Source organism: Equus przewalskii, chromosome 27 (assembly GCF_037783145.1).
Source record: "Equus przewalskii isolate Varuska chromosome 27, EquPr2, whole genome shotgun sequence".
NCBI classification, from domain to species: Eukaryota; Metazoa; Chordata; class Mammalia; order Perissodactyla; family Equidae; genus Equus; species Equus przewalskii.
The window spans coordinates 40,215,945-40,238,175 of record NC_091857.1 but is presented as its reverse complement, the minus strand read 5'-3'; the positions used below and the strand labels follow the sequence as shown (position 1 = coordinate 40,238,175).

Below are 22,231 nucleotides of genomic sequence, written 5' to 3'. Positions count from 1 at the left end.
AGCATCCAAGATTTATTCTGACATATCCATTTCCAACAACACCTTCCTTACCCTCTGGCTCTTGTTTAAACCTTTAATAAGACTTCTTTCACAGAGAAAAACAAAATTTCCATCTAGGACAAACAGAATGACTGACATTTGTGGGTCCTGAAAAAGATGTTTTTAGACTTCTAAATGTTACTTTTTATTAGAATTTGAAATAAATAGAAAACACACTTCTGAATAGTTTGATTTCTTTAGTATTCTAATAATCACTTATCTTACAAATGACATCTTTAGCCAGGTGCAGAGTTTTCATCCACACACGAGTCCTTCATCTTGCTAATCTCTGGTGTGGTGCACCTTCCACGGGAAGGACCCTAACCTGCCACAGACAGCACTAAACACGGGTTGTAAAAGCAAAGTAGGCTAAACTTTTTTTATGTTGCTGGGAAAATTCATTTTTATTAATTTGTTGTTGTGACTAATTCCCAAGTCCCTCACTATTAGGAGAATAAGAGAAAACAAGGACAGCAAATACACCAACATCTGTGGCTCCCCAGTGCTCTCCGCGGGTTCACCATGGAGACACCCCAGGAAACTCAGTTCACGCATGGCAGTGCTCACATCCACACCCCCCTCAGTCTCCAGTTCATGTGGTTAGGACGGCTTTCGACAAATGACGATGAGCACACTTAGAACAATATGTTAGTTGACAGACTATTTGCATTTAATATAGGAGTCCAGGTAAACATTAACCATGACCACAACCCACGCTGGACACAGAGAGCTCTGTCAAATATCTCATCAGGGTTGGACCCTCAGCAGGCATCGAGGCCAAGTGGAGGAGGGAGCGCCCAGGGTTAATGCCAGGGTGCCACTGCAGTACAGACAAAGAAAGGAACTAATACCACGTGGAAAAGAAAGAAACCGCTTCAAAAGCTTGAAATCCCACTGCCAATAACCGAGAGTCCAAGAACAACTCTGTCAACGGGTGGAGAGGTGAAGCATCCTAAAACATGAAAGGACACCAAGGTGGCTTTGTCCCCACAGAAGGATTTCTACACCAGATTGTTGATATTCCCCCACAGTCGCTTTAGGGAACAGAGACAATAGCATCACCAGCAAAACGGACCGAAAAAGCAAAGAAGCCGATTTCAGCCAAAATTCCTAGACATGGGCACACTATAAAAAGAAAACTCCTCCAAGATCAGAAGGCCTGGACAGTGCTGAGTTTCTGAAGACCGGTGAATCACATCCTCAAGTCCCACATTTCCCCACAAGCCACGTACGTTTTCATAAAGGAGGCCAGTTCTCGAAATATACCCACTTACGTATACTCATATGAAGTGAGTTGAATAGCATAGGAACAGCACTGCGCTGGCACGCTTTTATCTGCACAACGTTCAAAATAAGTCAATACCTTCTTAGGGCTCTTACGGGGTGTCTCATTTAAAACATAATCCATTGATCGTGATCTGAGAACCGCTGAGGCTGCAAGGGAGCAGATGAGTGGCCAGTCAGGAGCAGCTGAAGAAAGCAGAGAAACCAGACCTTCCATCTCTTTTAGCATACTTAAAAGGCCAAAATGAAACCAAATGCTCCTCTAAAAAATCACAAATGACACAGTCGAATATTAAAAATGCAAAGGATCTGGCCTGGCCCCGTGGCCGAGTGGTTAAAGTTCCGTGCTCAGCTTTGGCAGCCTGGGTTTGCGGGTTCAGATCCCAGGGGCAGACCTACTCTGCTCACCAGCCAGCAATGTCCCACATACAAAAAAACAGAGGAAGACTGGCTCAGATATAAGCTCAGGGCTAATCTTCCTTAGCAAAAAAAAAAAAAAATTAAATAAAAAAATAAAAATGCAAAGGATGCATCTAAAACATAACAGAAAAATCTCTTCGGAAGTAAACCCCACAACCGCACATCACCTCACTTCATCTTCACACTAACACCTCCAGTCCTGGTCACCCCCCACCCTCCCTCATGTCTCCAAGTGGTAGTCGGGCTGGTCCCCACCCTGACCCCAGCTGTGCCTCCACTGCTCCAATCTTTCCTCTTCTCTCTGAAATCTCTCTCCGCCCCAGGGGCCCTGAGGCAAATGGGTACAGTGGGCACCTCTCCTTGGCCCTGCTCCCTTGTGCCCGAGCTGCACAAGGCGACTCCAGAACCCAGCTTACAACACCCGCACGGCACCAACTCTCCACCACCATACTCACACACGTGTATCCCATTAAACCCAAACCAAATGCATCCCCAGCGCCACCTCCTCTTGGCTGGATGCAAAGATGCCAAGGTCTCCGGCACAGGAGACGGGTGAGGGAGGAAGCGAGAGGAAGGAGCCGGCACAGCCCTGAACAACTGATGTTAAAGACCTCACTGTGGAAAAATGTCTAAATGCTGTCACCTGATGAAGACAGTGCCCAGCAGGGACTCCTGCAGGTGAAGCTCCTAGAGACCCAAGTCACTAAGACCCCCGCCTCGCCCAGGAGCTCTCACTGGCAACATGACCCTTTCCTGCTGAGCGACTTTGTGCTGGCAAAACCACAGGACCTGCTGTTTAGGGTAACAAAGCAAGCTGATGAATGACCCAGGAAACCAGGGGGACAATGAACACGAAAGTCAGATGATACGTACTGAGGGCAGAGGGTGAGGACACAAAAGGAGCTTCTACAGCATCACTAGCGTTTTAAAAACACTATGTTTTTAAATAGACTCTGTTTTTCAGAACCATTTTAAAGAAAAACTGAGATGACAGTACAGATTTTCCACACATCCACACCCAGATCCCCCGTTATTAACATCCTACATTAGTAGGGTACACTTGTTACAATTAACGAAGCAACGTTAACGCATTATTATTAACTAAACTAATAAGCTATGTTTTATTCAGATTGCCTCGGTTTTTCCTAATGTCCTTTTCTGTCGGGGACTCCATGCAGGACTTTACATGACATTCAGTCATCACGTCCCCTCCGCTCGCCCCTGGGCTGTGACAGTGTCTCAGACTTTTCTTGCTTTTGATGACTGTGACAGTTTTGGGAGCACTAGTCAGGCATTTTTGGGGTGCCCCTCAGTTAGGATTTGTATGATGGTTTCTCCTGGTGGGACTGGGGTCGTGGGTGGTGGGAGGAAGACCACAGAGGTGAGGTGCCCTCTCACCACCTCACACCCAGGGGGCGTGCCGTCCACGTGGCCTGTCACCGTGGGTGTGGGCGTGACCCTTGGCGGAGGGGCGTCTGTCAGGTGTCTCCACTCGACATCCCTCCGTCCCCCCACTGTCCTCTGTGGGAGGAGGCTCCCGCACAGCCCAACCCTAGGGAGAGCGCAGGCGGGCTCCCTCCCTGAGGACGGAGGAGCCACGTAAGCCATCTGCACCCTCCTCAGAGATGGACTCTTCCCCCGTTTACTCACCAGTCATTACGTCAGCCAGACTCCTGGACATTCTCTCACCCTTAGGGCCATAACCCAGCACGACGTTACTCTGGTGCTGAAACTGCTCCGGCTCCGGCCCCTGGGACCTCTCGGGGCAGCTCCTGGGTCCCTCTGATGCACCCCACCCATGGGGTGTGGTTTGAGCACCTCCTTCCTTCCTGGCACAACCAGGTGCTCAGGCTCAGCTCGGCTCATCCTCACCATCCAGGCTCATCGTGGGCATTTCCTGGCGGGTCCTGGAAAAACGCCTCACTCTTTATTTTTTATGTGTTCCTATATGGAGCATGCAGTTACACGTTTGAAAAATATACTTGTGGTAGACAGCTAGTTTTGCCTACCCTGAATCCACCCTCCTCCTTCTGCTAACAGCACCCCAAATCTGTTTCGAGGAGATGGACTTGTCCCATTGGGTACTGACTGGGTGGTCCTGTGGGAAGAGCTGCCTGCAGGGAGCCAGATGGGGGATGGGGGAGGAAGCCCAAACTCTTCATCTTAAACTGCTGGCACAATAATTTCCAAGGATATGTGTTACTTCCATAATTTAAAAATATGTAAAATGTTTCAAACCCTCATGTTGATAACAAGTAGAGACCAAGTCCGAGGAAGAAAAATAACACGAACACAACTCCGACTTAGAATAAAAATAAACACGAAGCCCGCTTGGGAAGAAACACGTCTGCAAAGGTATGGACACTATGTGACTACTCATCTGCCCTCATACAAGTCTAAGTTGCTCTTTTTTCCCATTGAATAATCAGGAAAGACTCCGGTTTGCTAACATAACAGGCATTCAAAATATTCAAGTGTTTGCGTATTGGGCATGCAGTCTTTGGAAATTTTCACACACGTTCTGCTTGGGGAGAAAACTTCCAGAGCTCTGGAGATGGAGAAGTTCATGATAACTTCCAAAAGCAAAAGGGTCCCCGATTTACTTGAGAAAAACGCTGAGAAAAACGCTTTCCTTTACACCCCAGCCCAGGAAGCAAATGTTACGTGTCCGCATAACCTTGGAGAAGCATTAACAAAAAACGGTTCAGTTCCGTCACAGGAATACTTCAGAAAAAAGTGTCACAATCCATCACAGGTACACTTCAGAAAAAGGTATCATAATTTCAAGGTTTTTAAAATAAAAACCATGTCATAAAATTGTCCCATTCGCAGCAACATGGGTGGACCTTGAGGGTATGATGCTGAGCGAAATAAGCCAGGCAGAGAGAGACAAACACAGATGCTTTCACTCAAATGTGGAAGATAAGCAAACACAGGGACAAAGAGAACAATTTAGTGGTTACGAGGGGGGAGGGGGTGGGGGGTGGGCACAAGAGTTGAAGGGGAGCATTTATATGGGGACTGAAATTTCACAATGTTATAAACTATCGTGACCTCCGTGTCACACTTCAGGAGGTAAGGTTTTCCGATGTCCCCTAAAACAACAACCTGAGCACCTGCGGACGGGCGGGAACTGCCGCCGGCGTCTCGCGGGCGCGGAGTCCCAGGGAGCGACATGGAGCCGCGGGCGGCGCGCGGGGCGCAGCGCGGACAGGTGCGCACGGCCGGCCCTGGGGCGAGGGGCGCGGGGCGGCCCCCAACCGTTAACAGCCGCCGGCGGGGGTCAGCGGGGCGGAGCCGCCCGGACGTCTCCAGACAGGACCCCGAGAGGACTCCGCAGGGCAGGCTCGCCAGACGCCGGCCCCCAGGAGGGACGCGCCCGAGCGCACAGCCATGGCGGCCCGAGCCGCGCCGGCGCTGCTGCTGCTGCTGCCCCTGCTCCTGCTCCTGCTCCTGCCCGCGCAGACCCGCACGGAGCCCGCGGACTCGGCGCCCACGGCCACCCCACCCACCCCGGCCCCGGGAGGGAGCTCGTCGGCGAGCGGGCCCCCGCCCGGCACCGAGCTCAAAGGCCGCGGCCCGCGCCCCGCGCCCGGCCCGCTCGCCCTGCTGGCCCCGCTCGCCCCGCTCGCCCTGCGGCTGGGCCTCGGGTAGGAGCGCCCGCCGCACGGCCAGGCCTGCCCAGAGTGGACACAGCGCGCGGCGGCTCGCCAGCCTCCACTCCTGGACTTCACTGATGGAAACGGATCCAGAAAACCGAGAATCCCACCGCGACTGGTTTGCAGCACGTGGATGCGAAGGTCACACACTTCCTGCGATTTCACAAACAGACTGAAAGATGAGCCATCACAACGAGTTCAAGATGGGGCTTCCGAACTTTGGGTACCCACAACCCTACCCTGGGAATCAAAGGATACTTTATCTCTACTTTGGTTCATTAAATTTTTAAAGTCTAAAAGTGACTGGGTGGTGTGCCAAGTGTCCCTCTGTTTTGTGGGAAGTGGGCAGCAGCCCGGCCTCCCACCAGCCCCAGCTCGTCAGGCTGGCAGTTCTCCTGGGAGCTGGTGGCTGCATTTGACTTGGGGACAGAAGTGACAGGGGCCAGCGCCGTGATGGCTCATCCCCAGACACAGGTCCAGTGAGTACACGCAGCTGTGCGCTCCCCTTTCCTCACACGCTCAACACAGGAGATTACACTCCAAAGAGTCTAAGACCTTCAAATGCTGTTTTATTTCTGCATATGTTGAATAGTTTTTACAATTTAAAGGTAACTTTTTTAAACGTTTTTAAATCTTGAACATAAGATTTGGGGAAAAAGGTTAATCAAGTATTTGGAAAGGGGAGATGAGCAGCTCGCTTGAATTAAGTTCACACAAGCTTTATGCTATTTTTATTCAAGTGTTTTCACCTTTAAAAATCCACATTTGGACGACTTCCTATCCATGTTTGTAGACAGTACCCGGGACGAAGCCTAAAGTAGCTTCTGGAAGGCAAATCTAACACAAGCAACAGCACACTGACACGCTCTCTGAACTCAGGCTCACAGCCACACGAGGACGCCCCAGTGTCGAGCAGGCTTCGGGGCCTCGTAACCAGACACGCCAGCCTCAGAGAACATTCCAGAAACACCAGATCCGATCCTGAGAACCAGAACGGCGTGTGTGAACACACACCGAGCGTGTTCTGGGCTGTACACTGTGTTAGTCATTATGCTTCTATTTACATAAGATAAGACAGTGCTGATTTGCACTTAACATAAATGGCAAATTATTTCTTTAAAGGCTCACAGAGCAATCTAAAGAAAAAAAATCCTAATTTAACAGCTAGGTTTTACTCTATGTGTTAAAGGATGACCCACCGTAGCTTTATTTGACATAAAATAATAATGAAAATGCTGCTCTCCCACTAGAAATTAGCCTTTCTTGGTCTAATTTCTACCACCCATCTCTCAAGGAGCAACGTTGAATTAATGACCCTTAAGAGAAGACACCTAATTCCTGTTAGATGCTCCAAGGCTTAGCTTCAATCGCAAGCATCTCGCAGATTTCACTGCTAAAGCTTGAGAAGCTTTTCTGCCTCCCCCGCCCACTGGTGCAGTGACACAAGTGTTTGTCTTGTGGGCTGCAGCTACGTCCCCATATTGGGGATCAACCATTTCCGCTCTACGGGGAAGACGCCCCGTCTGGCCCATCAGCCTGAAATACTGAGAATCCCCTAGCTGTGCCTCCACTTGCAAGGCAAGGGGACCAGCCCCTGCCTTCCTGAGCACGCCCCTTGACGAGCCCTGCCAGGCGCCAGGCCAGCTCTCACCCAGCACTTGCTGTCCACAGACGTTGTCACAGACGCTTCCCATCATCATTCAGTCTCATGGTAGTAGGATATCAGCATCCTTATTTTTCAGATGGGGAAACTGAGGCCCAGAAGGTTAAATAACACATCAAGTTCACACAGCTCGTAAGAGGCAGGGTCAGGATGACTCAAACCCAACAGTCTGGTTCCGGAAACCAGACAAATCATGTCCCTCAGCTGCCTCTCAAATGAAAACTGGAGGACACCTCCACAGACAGGCAGGTCAGGACCATCACAGAGACAGGGCAGTCACCTGATGGAGAGCAGCAGAGGGAAGGCCAAGAGGTGGGAACAAGAGAAGCACGTGTCAGAGCTGAGGGCGGGGCTGGACCCAAGCAGACAGGAGAGTGGTCAGAGGGAGGAGGCAGTGGGCCTGGGGCAGACAGGGACAGAGTGGTCAGAGGGAGGAGGCAGTGGGCCTGGGGCTGACAAGGGGAGAGTGGTCAGAGGGAGGAGGCAGTGGGCCTGGGGCAGACAGGGACAGAGGGACAGAGGGAGACTGGAGACAGGTGGCAGCCAGGTCAGCCAGGGCGTTGGTGGCTAAGAAGTAAGTTACAGCTTTACTGCAGACACAAAAGTAGGCCACCAAGCCCAGGGGTAAGATAATGAGCTCTGGCCGCTGTGTGGGGGGCACTGAGATCACTAGGGGAGATCAGGGCCCAGTTAGGAGGCTCCTGTCAAAGCCAAAGGAGAGACGGTGGTGGCCTGAGGCCGCTGGGCAGGAGGCCACATGGAGAAGCAGCATCCTGGGCGGAGGATCGACGCAGGGACAGCAGGCCCAAACTGTGCTGGGGATCGATGTGACAGCGAGGGGTCTAGGAGGACTGCCAGGTTTCTAGCAACGGGGGGGTGTTGGTGACATTCACCTTGAGGAAAAGGGTAGGGAATTCAGGAAAAGGACATGGCCGGTTTTGGATGTTCAGTTTTGGAGCCTGTGAGACGCCATCCTGGAGAGGGAGGGGCGCCACGCCACCTGGCAGCCCGGGGCCCGGGGCCCAGGCCCCACAGGGAGCTGAGACAGAAAAGCGAAGCGAGTGACCAGCCCAGCTGCCTACACGTCCACATCGGCACGTCCAAGGCAGGCCTGTCTGCGCCGCCTTTGTGCACCTGCCACCAAAGCCAGTCCCCTGCAAGCTCCGCCGGGCAAAGGCTCCACCTTCCATCCCGCTGTGCCCACCAAACCCCTGCACCACCCCAAACGCATGCGCCCTGATCCTGCTCTAACCCATCACCGCTCGCCTGACAGCGGACTCCCCGCCCCCACTCACACCTGTTCTCCAGCCGGCACCACAGAGGACCTTCCAAACCACAACTCTGGGGTCAGACCCCCACCCGCTGGCCGTCCCATTCCCAGGATGGGACTCAATTACCTGCCGGGCCCACAGGCCCTTCTCTGGCTCCCCCATCTGCATACTAGACCGCTAGCCAAGCTCAGAAGTTCGCCCTAGCTCTCCCAGCAAAGCGTTGCTCTTTTGTTCTCAGTCAACAAAAGAAGGTATTGTGAGCACCTCCCAGTGGAAAATACTCCGTAAGGGGTGAAGGGGCCCGCATCCCACTCTTCCTGACCCCCAGGCACTGCTGAGAAGGTGGGGAAACCCCTACCCACAGCTAGCTCGCTGCCAAGAACTCTGGGGAAAGAGGGGAACGTGGAGAGACCACCACGTGGGAGCACCACGGAGGAGCGAGGCTCCTCCCAGACCCCGGACGGGCCTCCGCAGGCTTGCCCAGCTCTCACGGTCTGCTCTGGGTATGACCCTGGGTGGGGTTTCTCTCCAGCGTAATCGACGTCAGAAGCCATGAAAGAGGCTGCAAGGAAGTGGGTGACTACATCTGCAGTTCTTTCCGGAGGCTGGCTCACCAGAAGGAACTCCCGGGGGCCGTGCACGGAGGGCCAGCGCTCCACTGCCTCTGGGGGGGGTTGGTGAGGATGCCGTGTCAGCCACCCCTGGGGCAGAGATGGGCGGGCCCGCATTCCTGATGCAGCCCAGCCCTTAGACTGCCCTGCTCCTGAGGTCCTCCAAGAGATACAGCAAAACCCACCAGGGGTGGTGGGAAGGTGAGGGGGGCACACATTCCTGCTCCTCTCGTGCCCTGGAGAGAATCCAGCTCATTCACTCTTCCCTTCAGAGGGGGCTTGGGTCAGTTACTGATGCATCTGGAGGAAGGCCTGGCCTGCCTCTCCAGCCTCTGCTCGCTCCTCACCCTTGGCGCACGCTGGGCCCACCCACAGCACCGTGTACTCAGGTCACTGAATGGAAGGGGCTTGTCCCAGCTGAGGGCACCCCGCACTTGTCCCCAGCCATGCTGGTCACCAGGTGGGTAAAGCTGTCTAACCTGAGATAAAAGATGAGCAAGCCCACCTGGCCACAGACACTCCATTCTCCAATGGTCTTACATAACACAGAGCGCGCATCTGGTCTCCACTCACCTGTCTGAGGGGTGTGTTCACTCCCAACTGGTCCAGAGCTTGAGACGGTAAGAAATGGGTGCTAAACACAGAACCCCAACACTGTCAAAGCCTGCAGCAGCCAGGCACCAGGGCTCCTGCTGACATGGCCGTGGGGGCCCGACTTGGCCACTGCCCACAATCCATTTCACCCCTGCCTCACAGAGCACACACTCTGCCCCAGGCGTCCCGGGGACCAGAGGCGGTGTGGACACTCCCCCGGCCCAGGAGACGGAAGCTGGGGTTTCCTGAAGTGCCTTCCTGGTGGAGACAACGCCCCTTCCTGCTTCCCCTCCTTTCTGCTGGAGTCAGAACAGCCACCATGAGACCCGAGGAACCCAGCACGAGGATGACATAGCAGAGTGCAGAGACGAAAGGGTGCAGCACCACAGCCCTGGCCCCAGACCGCCCACCTCTCGGTGCAAGGGGCCAAGGAGGTGACAGCCACACCAGCCTGTTCTCTGCTACATGCTGCCAGACCAGCCCGACCCAGAGAAGGCCTGAGCACAGGGACTGTGAACGGCCCGCCACAGACCTGGAGCCGCCGCCATGAGCAGGGCCAGGGCAGAGGCACAGACACCACACATGCAGACAGACAAACAGGGCCATCTCGAGTGCCCACAGAACAGGGGCACGTGGACAAGAACGACACGGGGGGAGCCCAGGGAGAGACAGCCTCCCCAGGCAGACGGCATTTGAGCTGATGGCTCAACAACGAGCAGGCGGCAGCCTTATGAACACCTGGAGGACATCCATCCCCACGGGAGGAAGAGACGCTCAGGCCATGAGGTGGGGCCGGGTTACTACAGAGCAGCGAACACGGAGAACAGAGAGAAACAGCCAGGGAGTAGCCTGTGAGCGTTCTCCCAGGGGGAACTCACTGCCCCCTGTGATGGGAAGTCACTGGAAGGGGTCCAGCAGGGGCTGCCTGATGGGATGTGCCCCTAGCAAGACGCCCGCAGGGACTATATGCAGGCGGGCTGCACGGGAGCAAGTCTGGACCCAGAAAGGCCAATGAGGAGCTCCGTGGCTTAGAGTGGGGTCCTAGAGGGAAAAGAGGAAACAGGTGTGGGAGGAGGAGCTGGCAGGCCTCACGGAGACGCTGGAGAGAGGGTGACAGGAGGAATGAGAATGGCGGCAGGCCACTCCAGGAGGCAGGGACAGCCACAGGATGGCGGGGACAGCGAATGCAGCTGCGGGCAGACGCGTCCTGCAACACCTCCAGAGCTGAGGGCAGGGGCTGGGGCTGAGGAGGAGCTGCTGAGAGGCATCGGCACCCAGAGCGGGCTGGAGCCTGGCCCTCGGGCTGAAGACAGGCGGGGTGGGGAGGAGGCGGAAATCGGGTTGGCAGGCTCAGTTCTGTCAGACGCTGCTCAGGGCTGAGCAAGACGGGGACAAGACAGTGGCCACTGCCCTTGACAAAGACAGATCACTAGTGTCACCTGGAAGAGCCATTTCAGAGGGACGGTGGGGCCGAAACCCGACCAGAACAGCTGAGGAGGTGGTGACAGTGGGGACAGGAGTCCAAGCTGGGAGACTGCAGGGCACCACCTGCCTTCTCATGGACCGTGCTGCCACCCTAGGTCAAGGTCCGGGGTCAGCTCTGGGCGTCCTCATTCTCCATGAGTGTACGTGATCACTGATACACACAGGTCTGTGCCAGCAGGCACTTCCAGGACAGCAAGGTCCATTCTCACCTGCTTTCACCCTCTCCCCACCCAGCGCCTGTCCCAGAGCCCCACATGCACTGGACACTCAGGAGACCAGCTGGGAGGGAGGGAGGCAAGCAGAGCAGTGTGAACAGGCGGCCCACCAGGAGGGCATCCCGAGGGCCCCGTGAGTTCCCATGGGCACAGGGCGGAGACAGGGCCCACAGATGGGGAGCCGAGACGTGAACAGACAGGAGCACCGGGGTGCTGCTCCTCTGTGCACAGAGGGCGTGTCCCGACAGGCGACTGCACCAACACCCAGGCAGCAATGCGTGGGCCTGATGGTGGTGGGGCCAAAACATCAAAAACACATTTTCCCCCAAATCCCTATATTCAAAATGCTTCTGGAGGTTTCTCAACAAATCATTTGATGTGATTTATTTCTCAAAAGACCCTCACTTTTTAAACACAAAATCACCGGAAACCCATCTTATGAAAGAGAACATTTTCCATTAATTAACATCAAGAAACCACCTCTAGAAATTCTAGGAATAAACAGGTTACAATCACGTAGAGCCATACAAATAACCAGATGAGTCACGAGTTGAGAAGATGACTAACAAATCACCAGTAAAAATGAATGCCCTTCGGGAAGTTACTGAATTCGATTTTATCAAGCATTTTCTGGGCACCCACAGAGCTGCGGCTATGCAGGGACACGAAGCCCAATGCTAAGGTGCCTGTAACAGGGCAAATAAGAGACATATGCCCACAACTAGAGCCAGGAGGACACACAGCAATCAAGTCCTGGACTGTAATTTTAAAATCCAGGAGGCCTTGCGAGGCAGCAGCCTCCCCCTGGGCTTCCTTGCCCCATCCGAGTCCTTGGGGCGGCAGCAGACCCGTCCCACCACACCCCCAGATCCAGCCTGTACCTCCTCCAGGCCCCACCTACGAGGGCCTCTTCCCAAGAGAAGAGTGCAGTGAAGGATGTGAGTCAAGGTTCTCCCAGACACCGCTGTTACGCACAAGAACAGACTCCAGCCACGGATCAAGAACACCCTGAACCCTCGCACGCAGGACAGACCCAGCTCCAGAACTGCAGAGGAAAATGCAAGAGGCAGCAGGGAAACGCCAGAAACAGCAGCAGCGTGGCTCTGAGGGCTCAGCACCCACAGGGGCCCGCCTCTCTCTTCCGGTCGCCAGGGATGTCCGAGGGGGGCTTCTGGAAAGCTGCCAAGGGCAGTGGACAGCAGACCTGCAAGAGCCAGAGCTGGTGAACGGGGCCTGGAACCGCCACAGGGCTCCTGCAGCCCAGCTCCAGCTCCAGCCCCAGCCACACTCTCCCACCAGAGGCTCAGAGCCGCTTCGGAAGTGCTGCGGAGAGCCAGGAGGAGCCCAGCAGCCGCTCAGCACCTCAGTGCCCCCCCAGCCGTGGCCCAAGCCAGGTTCCTGGGTGGCCCGAGCCCCATGAAGGTGGGCGTGTGGCCCCCGCAGTGTGGCAGTGGCCGCACTGCTTCCTTCCCTGAGATGTAGCTCAACTCAGAGCCTCGATTTCCTGGTTTTCATTGTGCCTGCTGTGTACATATGGGGGGTGGTGGAGGTGGGAACGTGAGACTCAGCAAAAGGGCTTCCACAGTTTGTAACGGCGCACCTTGTCAGCCCTAGAAAACGGGATGAAGATTTCCTCCTCAGCCTCAGAAAATGAGATGTGACGCTAGTTCTGGTGTCCTTAGGATCTATCTTCAACAGAAAGAAGTAAAAAATACAAACACTCGTGAGAATGAGTTAATCCTGTTTTATAGGACTGGGAGGGTGTACTTATTAGAACACTTTTTAAAATAATTATTCAGGTCAAGAGCTACATTTAAGCTCCTAAGAGTTCACGGACTTCCTCCACCTCATCTGCTCTGTGTTTCGGGACAATCCCTAATTTGTCCATTATTTTAATATCTATAGGAAGATGTCTTTCCTATTTTGTCATACCATTAGTATCAGTCTGACTTAAAAACTTAAGTACAGAGAAAGAAGATATATCCATTTTTTTTTTAAATCCAATAGGAACACAACAATGGAAAAATTACTTTTAACGAGGGCTCCTGAAGTCTGATCCTAACCTTTAAAAGTAATCTATGAGGAGTCACCTCTCAGATTAAGACTTGATCCCCATAACCCTTACTTCCAAAGATGAGGTTCCAAGGTGTAACAAAAAAAACAGAGAATATGTATTCCCATGAAAACTGTCTTCTTTGATGTCCGTTTTTTAAATCTCTCTCTTCAGCCAGCTACAATGTGGTCAAAGGAGTAAGGAGGGCCCGCTCCATCATTCATTCCTGAGAGGTCAGAGAGAGACACAGTCACCTGACAAACAGAAGGGCCTGAGTGAGGTTTCTCTCCATCCTCGACAGAGAGGCCGGCAGGTGGAGAAAGGTGTCGAGCAGGATCGGGGTAAGCAAAGGGAAGCTGTTGCTGGCTTTGGATCACAGCTGAGAACCAGGCCCAGCAGCAGAGTGACCTGTCCTTCCAGAAGATCCCTCTCTGCAGATGGGATGCTGGAGGGCCGAGAGCCAAGAGCCGCCCAGACTATTCACACTTCTGTTCCCCAACACCCTCCCGGACGGATGAAGAAAGTTGATCTCTAAGGTCTCTTAAATTGTCTGAATAAATAAATAGAACTATTTTCTCCTATCAAAATAAAATACTGACTTTTAAAGGAAAGACAAATTAATTTTGCAAAGGATTGAAAAAGCAGAATCCGAGTCAGACCTGCAGGAAGACGAGCAGGGGGCTGTCTGAGGTCCACCAGCCTGCATGCACGTTTCCTAGCCCACCCACCACAATGGCCAGACAGGACCGTGGTCCTCCCGCTCCTCCTCCCTCAGGAGACCCGCCACTCCCCCTGGACCGTGGCCACAGGAGAATGGACCTGAGCGCCCACCTCCTCCACGCCAGCTGATCCCGAAGCATGCAGCAAATGCGTAGCAATGCTGTGGGTGCTCGGGCACCAGGCTCCCACCACCCCTCGGAGCCAGCAAGCTGCCAAAAGGCACAGCCCCACATACCCTAAGGCCCTCAGGAGCTGGACAGGGGCCACACTGGTGAACAAACCCTGCCGACAGCCAGGACTGCAGCAGAAGACTGCAGGCTCGTCCACGGCTCCCCCCAGATGACAGCCCACATATCACAGGGCTGTCGCTGCCCCCAACGTCTCCAACTGCTCTACTGTCACAGCCCTTTCAAAACATTAACCTTTCCTGATGTAAAAACCACTAGATTCAATTCCTTTGCCTTTTCTTTGTAAGAATTTAGTAAAAGCAGAAATAACTATATAAGTAGTTAAGCTAAACATCGACCAGTACCGAAGCAGGAAATTTCAAAATTGAAGCTGTAGAAGAAATTGGATTAATTTAGGGTTGATTTAAGATAATACCAGGAGCAAAGACAAGTGGATGTCTCAGTAAGAAGAAAATTGGCAAGGACAGTCAAATTGAAAAAATACACAACTGAAAGACAGATCAGAACCTGTGCTCCAGGCAGGAAGGGACTGAGTCATTCCATCCACTGCTAGACCTCTGGCGTCCACAGTGCCTGACACACCACAGGCGCTAAAAAGCACTTATCAAGTGAATGCATAAATACATGAATGAAAACAGGCTTAATTTATACTAAGAAAGATGAAGATCTACACAAATATAAGATGCTAGCAACTCCTCAGATTTTAAAAAGTTCCATCACAGAACCTGCCTTGTTCCTCTAATAGAGTTCGTGCCACAATGGTAATCACGGGTCAGATGCTCCATTCGTCAATAAAAATCACTACCGGCCCTCTATCTCACTCTCTAAAAAGGAGGTGGCTGAGGTATTTTTTAGGGGGGAAATGCAGAATGTAAATGCACAGAAAACAAGAATGACTTGAAAAATAAATAAGCCTTCAAGCCAGGAGCAAGGACACAACGGGGACTGAGGTCAGACTACTGTCACCCTGGGGAGGAGGGGAGTGCTCACTTGGACAGGCACGAGGCAGCCCAGGCATGGACATCAGAGATGGCCACGTGAGTGCACACAGGTCACCAGGCTGCACACCAGGTTCCAGTGGTGACCAGTGCCAGCTCGTACCAGCTCATGAGAGAGGAATGGTACATTTTCAGAAATTTTGTGAACCAGCTGACAGCTCACTGGTAGCATGAACTAGGCAATGGTGAGAATATTTATGCCACAGAAATTGGCAAATGCTACAAATCAGGGCTTTTTACACTCCCCTCCCCAAGAAAGCCAGTTCTTAAACACTTATCAGCACATCACTGCGTATACCTTACAGTATGTAAACTGTATCTCAAAAGCAGAGAAAAGCAGGGCGAGCCTGGTGGCGTGCTGGTTAAGTTCACACGCTCCGCTTTGGCGGCCGGGGGGTTTGCTGGGTCGGATCCTGGGCGCAGACCTACACACCGCTCATCAAGCCATGCTCAGGCACATTCCACATAGAAGAAAAGGAAGGACCTCCAACTAGGATATGCAACTATGCACTGCGGCTTTGGGAGGAAAAAAGAGAAAAGCTGGGCTCTGAGGAGAGAGAGGAGGGACTTGTTTTCAAGAGAGAGAAAGTAGTAAATAGCACACTTAAGTTTCAGTGTGTTAAGAGAAAAGTAAGGTTTTCCCTGAGAAAGAAAGATGTTTAACATCAGGAGATCTCCGGATGACATTCACTACGTTAACAGAGCAGAGGGAAAGCCATGCGATCTGCTCAACAGACGCAGGAAAAGCACGCACTGAAGGGCCACTGCAGCACACGACGAAGTTTATTAAAAACGCTCAGCAAAGGAGGCAGGTGACTTGCTTAGTTAGATAAGGGTGCGCACAACACAACCACAGGGAACCACACCTGGTAGGAAACGTGAGCGGTGCCGGCACTGAACCAGAGCAGGAGTGCACGGACCACGCGGAAGTTCTGGCCCACAACTCGGGGAAACACAGAGATCAAAGAGGAAGAGGGACGGTCTGCACACTGCGACCTCCACCTAGAAAACACGAGGCCCCAATGACTGCTGTGCTTGTAACCAACACGCAGCCTCGACAGCGTCCTACGCAGCAGCCACAGGCAATCAGAAATGCAACCGAGAAAGCACTCGGTCGATGATAAAATTGGCGTTTCTGACACCAGGCAGAGAGCAGACTATTCAATGACAGAGGTGACTGGTGACCCAGCGGAATAAATATGAGATGCCGACCTCAAGTGCGTAAAGACAGACTTCACGTGGATTAATGAGCTAAATGTGGAAAACAGAACATAGAACTGCCAGAAGTTACAGAAGAGTAACTCTTGAGGCAGGGAAAACGTTCTTAACAGGACTCAAGCCCAAAAGTCACATGGGAAAAGGCCGATAAACCTGAATACAGGAAAATTTAAAATTTCTCTTTAGAAAAAAGTAAAATAAAATAAAAAGACTAAGGAGAACACGAGTAGGCACGTGCGAGGTCCCCAGTGTGGCGCCTCTGGTATCCAGCCAGCCGGGGCCCTGACCGCCTCCTGGGCACAGCCTCTTCCCCTGGAACAGGCCCCCTTTCACAGAACTGTGCCCTCCCCGCCGCGGGTCCCCACCGCTCCTCACCGGGGCCCAGGGTAGCCGGAATGTCCAGCAAGAAGGCACGAAAGGATCTCCCACTGAAGACAGCTCAATCCTCTTCAGAGGCAGGGTCAACAAAAGCTCAGACAGATGGGGAGACCGAGGCCGCGGGCTCCCCATCCTCACCCTCAGCTCCCAGCTACCTTGTCAGGTGCTGTCTTTTTCAACTCTCTATTTTGACATTTTAGACTTACAGGAAAGTTGAAAAACAGCACAGAGTTCCCATATATCCTTCACCCAGCTTCTCCTAATGTCCACATCTTACAGAATCACTGAACAATTATCAAAATTAGGAAATTAACACAGGCACAATTCTATTAGCTCAACTACACACCATATGTGAATTTTGCCAGTTTTCCCACTAACATCCCTTCTGTTCCAGGGTCCCATCCGGAACTCATGCTGCATTTCGCTGTCGTGTTTCTTTAGCTCCGCAAAGCCGAGACCGTCCCTCCATCCGTCCTTGTCTTGCAGGATCTGGACGCTTGGAGAGCACTAGTCAGCTGTCATTGTCTGCTGTCTCCTCATCATCCCCCTGCGACCAGGAGTCTGTAGCGAGGAGCCCTGAGAGATGACGTGCCATGTGGCATCAGGAGTCTGTGATGGCGACCGTCTTATCACAGGCCACCTGGGTGAGGCGGTGTCTGCTGTCTTCCTCCACTCTAAAGTTACTATTTTTCCCTTTCTGATAAATAAATAACTTGGGGAAGAGATACTTTGAGACTAGGCAAATATCCTGTTTCTCCTCAAACTTTCGCCCACTAATGCTAGCTCCAGTCCCCGGTCTCGCCTACAATAATTACTACCGTGGTGTCTGCCTCACGGGGATCTGCCATTTCCTCATTCCTTCCACACTAATCAACCGGGATTCTGTCTGGAAGAGCTGTCCCTTCTCCCCCATTTATCTACTTATGTACTCCATTCCTTGTCTATATCAGGATGGAGTGATGGCTACTTATTTTATTCTGTGGATTATAAAGCAACATTATCATTATTTATTTCCCTGCTGAGGTCCATCCAGCTCTGGCCACCTTTCCTCCTTCAGCTTGGCCCCCATGTCCTTTCCACAGGCCCCATGGTTTCTGAGCATGTCCTCGTTCTCCGCTCCACCAGCTGTCCCAGGAGGATGCTCTCTGGGTGTGCTCACTGTTGCTGGGCCTTCCCAGGGCACAGAGCTGGGAGATGTGTACGTGAGCACACCAACCCATGCATCTGCATACCTCTCTGTTTACCTCCGTACCTATCTATCCATATGGACACATATTAAAACCCCGGTTCACATTGACACCTGGGTCAACCCAACCCAGAGGGGCCCTTAGCCCTCCTCTGCTCCTCACTGTCTCTTCTTCCTGGCGCTCAGGATCCACGCCACACTTATCATCTGTTCAGTCCTCATGTACGCACAGAGCAGGTTCACACCGCTAACTGACCCGCGAGAAACAGACGCACCACTACAGTGGAGCACTGGGTGCTGTCCTTCGTGTCCCCCGTCTCACAGAACTAGTCCACACGCTGTTTTCTCAACTCAGGCAAAGACTGCTCCCCACCCCCGCCGCTGCTGTGGCTCTTCACTGTTCTGTCCTACACTGAGGTTTGTTTCTGTTTGTGTTCCAGCCCACATCCTGGGTGACGTTCACTTTTCATTCTGGGGTCTGTGAAATATTGCTGTGGTTCCCCGAGCGGGGCTGTCCAGAGGGGTCTGCTCAGAACCCGGCGCCCATCCCTGCAGCCCCGTCCCCTCCCCGTCCTTCCCGCCCCACCCCCTCAGCCAGTCTCCCCGGCTCTGGCTTACCCTCCTGCCCCCCTTCTGCATGAACGGGCAGGCGCGCACGTGTTCCCACACCCCCCCTTCCCACGTGCAGGGCAGCACGCTAGATGATCTCAGGCACTCTGCCTTGCTCGCTCCCTGCATGTTCTGGAAATTGCCGCCAATCAGTTCACGGAGACTGGCTCCTCCACCCAGTGCTCTGTGGTGCAGGCAGCCAGGGCTGAGAAAGAAAGATGTTTAACATCAGGAGATCTCCCTTCGGAGATCTCCTGTAGGGAGAACCGGGCTGTTTCCACAGGTGTCTTCATTGTGTCAGAGAGCATGCTCAGCCTGGATTCCTAGAAGTGGAACTGCTGGGTCAACGCATCGTGCACGTGTAGCTCTGTAGGCTGAGTGTGGTTTTAACATGCCCAGTAGTGCTTCATTGATTTCCTCCTCTGATGAGTGAGAGAAAAAATCCAATACTGGGAAAGAGTCCATCTGTTCGGGACCTAATAGCGTATATCACACACGGGGCTGTCATCCCAGGAAACCCTAATGGCCTGCGCTCAATTGTAGGACCGGGACATCTCATCCCGGAGGAAACAGGCTTATACTATTCAAGCAGCTCAATGCACACCACAGACAGCCCTCAAGAGCAAGCCACCCGAACTCTCAGAGCTGGCTCCTACCAGCACCGTTGGCGTCAAACACATGCTTTTATCCCAAACAAAGCTCAGGTCCACATAAGCTCACGTCCACACACAGACGCGTCTGGTGAGGTTCAGAGCAGCATTATTCACAACTGTCAAAGAGTAGAAACAAGCCACATGTCCATCCGTGGTGACGGGATAAAAGAGACGTGCTGCATCCGTGCAAGGGAGCACCGTTCCGCAACTAAGAGGACAAACCACAGGTCCACTCTGCAACACGGGCGAACCCCAAAAACGCTATGGTGAGTGAAAAAAGACTGACACAAAAGACTGCATATTGCATGATTCCATTTACATGAAATGTCTAGAAAAGGTAAATTTAGAGAGACAGGAAGCAGACAGGAGGACTATGCTGGAGGGAGGAATGAGAATTAACCATGAATACAAGACACATCTGGGGTGATCAAAGTGTTTTAAAACTGGACTACGGTTATGGCTACACTGCTTAGAAATCCACAAAAATCACACACCTGTCCACTTACAGAGGGTGTATCTCACGGCAGCTGTGTAAAACAGAGGAAGACAAAAGCTCTGTGCATACCTTCCCCACTTCCATTCTCCCCAGAGCCCGTGGCTTCCCACAGCGCTCTAAAAGATGACCACTCAGCCCGTAATTCCATCACACGTGCCACTTGCGCTGTGTCTTTCAACTATCAGTAAGACGGGGGAAACACCTTGGACTCTTGTATGTGAAGCACCATGCTGCCCGCACCACTGCCCTTTCCCGGCTTCATCACAGCGCGGCTCTGACCGACGAATCCCATACAACATCACGGCTCAAAGTCTTGGTTGACTATGAGGAAAAATCCTCCTTTTCCTGCAGCAAGGGCTTCAGTGAGAAACGCTCAAACTCATCACACATTTCTCCTTTCCGCCCGGGCGGGGGACGCCCGGAGCCGACCCAGAGAGGGAGAACTGAAGGGGAGCTGGGCGGGACGGGCGATGGTCTGTGCCCAGTAACATCCTGCAGGTTTACGCCACACCTGCTCTTCCCATGGAAATAGCGTCAGTTCCCTCACAGTGTCATTGGAGGAAGGGCGTCAGAGTACGGAAAGCGTCACAGTGAAATGATCAAACATGTCACTCACTCACGTGCACGTGGGTGAAACCATCTACTACGTGACACCAAGAAATACGAAGAGGACAAAAGCCCAGAGGAGGAGTCAGAGGACAGAGACAAACCCGGATCAACACTGGGTGACAGGGCACCACGCATTCAGACGGACAACAAGCCAGCAGTCCTGGCCCAGGCTTCCACCTTACCACTTCCAAAACCAGCCGGAACCTGATGGGAGTGACTGTTCCGTAGGGTTTCGGTGATGGTCAAATCTCGGTTGAACTCTCTGACCCCAAATTACGGCAGGTCTGAATCCTGTGACTCATTCCTATGAAGGCCACATCTTCCTGGATTAAGAATTTTCAGCCTCAACTCCCAAACCAGCTTCCACCTGCAGCAAACAGTTCCCTGCTCACTCCTTGTGCCACAACTCGCCTGGAACTGTTAAGTTGAAAAATTATTGCAGAAGCCTCTTTAAACTTTGAGATAGCTTTTTAATGAAAATTAAGTTTTAATGTATCAAGAAGGAAAAGATAATCCTCTGAAGCCACCTGCCCAAGAACGCTGTCTTCTAACAGGTATCCTGTAAAACCTAATGCAGGCGACCGATGCCAGGATAATAATTCTGTTTGACTATTATTTTGGGTAGATTCCTATTCTGAAAAGGAATCAAATTCAAAATGATCAAGACTAATTTATTCGATGTGATTAATTTCATTCACGTCTAGAATACAGTGGATATAAACAGTCAAATCATTGCTATTGAAACTGTGGCCCGAGCACCCAAGTCTCTTGAAGCTGCTACCCCTGTTTAGATCAACTCTGAGCTGTTTGTGCTCATACCGCGTGCCGCGTCTCAGTGATCGCTAAGCCTCTTCCGTCATTCTTCATGCAGCGGCTGGGGGCTGCATCTGTGGCCACACAGCGTCTCACGACCTCCATTCTCTACTTGGAGACATCTCCCTGGATGGGTCCCCCTTCCCGAGGCAGAAGCCAGAAACTGAATTCCCTGTCCTCACGCAGCCCCAGCACACACAAGAGGCAGGGGTACCAATCTGACACAGACAAACCCTGCCCCGAGAGAGAAACGCGAGGAAGCAGGTGCCAGCAGAGTCGACTCCCAAACGGGAAGAAACTGAGATGAAGGAGACCTGGGTGCTCGCAGGCAACAGTGGGCAGAGTGCGCGCGAGCAGCACCCATGCTCAGCGTGCGTGGTCCCACTGGGTGACAGGGTGTTGCGGCTGACTCTCAGCCTCACACAGATGATGACACGCTGCCTTACGTCCTTGAGTAAACTCCTTTTCTCAAGGAAGTCCAATCATCCGAGAAAGTTACCACTCGGAGAGCGAGAGAATCTGTGCGTACCGCCACTGACCAGAGAAACACGACGAGCTGGGTCCACGTGCGCCGCCCGCGACTGAAGGCACAGGAACACGAAGCAACTTCCAAACTTGCCCCCAGCCTGACCGACACACGTCAACAACCAGGGCCTCTAAGTGTCACGTCAGGAGAGGGGGCTAGGTAACACGACCCGCTACCGAATTACCTTCAGTCAGCTAAGACACGCTCCAGACTTACAAAGCTGAAAACAATCCTTGCTCAATCTAACTCACGACAACCGACATAGTCTGGAGCCCCCCAAGACTAAGAAAATGGGTCATCTGCACTCCCCCGGAATCTCGTGTTTCCTCATGGAGTGAGAACCCATCACTCGGGCCCCAGACCCTGCCCCCTCCCCCTTCCTTCCTGCACCCCACCTCTCCCAGCAGAGCCGCCGGGACCACAGGGAGGTGACAGGACACCTGTGCGAGCGCCGGACTCGGGTGGACCTGAAGGAGGCCTGCCGTGGCGAGGCGCAGCCCACTCTTCACGCTCACACAGGTTCTACTACGAGGATTTGCTGAA

General features: G+C 52.8%; 1 protein-coding gene across 6 annotated transcripts in view; it reads right to left on the bottom strand.

The window, feature by feature from the left end:
- The window catches only part of ADARB1 (adenosine deaminase RNA specific B1), a 138,179-nt gene that overhangs the window by 106,828 nt on the left and 9,120 nt on the right, over positions 1–22,231 (bottom strand). For 2 of the 6 annotated variants that reach the window (XM_070597807.1, XM_070597812.1), the window contains exon 1: positions 9,521–9,747. The exons of the other annotated variants lie outside the window; for them this stretch is intronic. The gene's annotated coding sequence lies outside the window, so the exon portion shown is untranslated. Of the gene's footprint in view, positions 1–9,520; positions 9,748–22,231 lie in introns of those variants that run through there. 6 annotated transcript variants of the gene reach the window in all.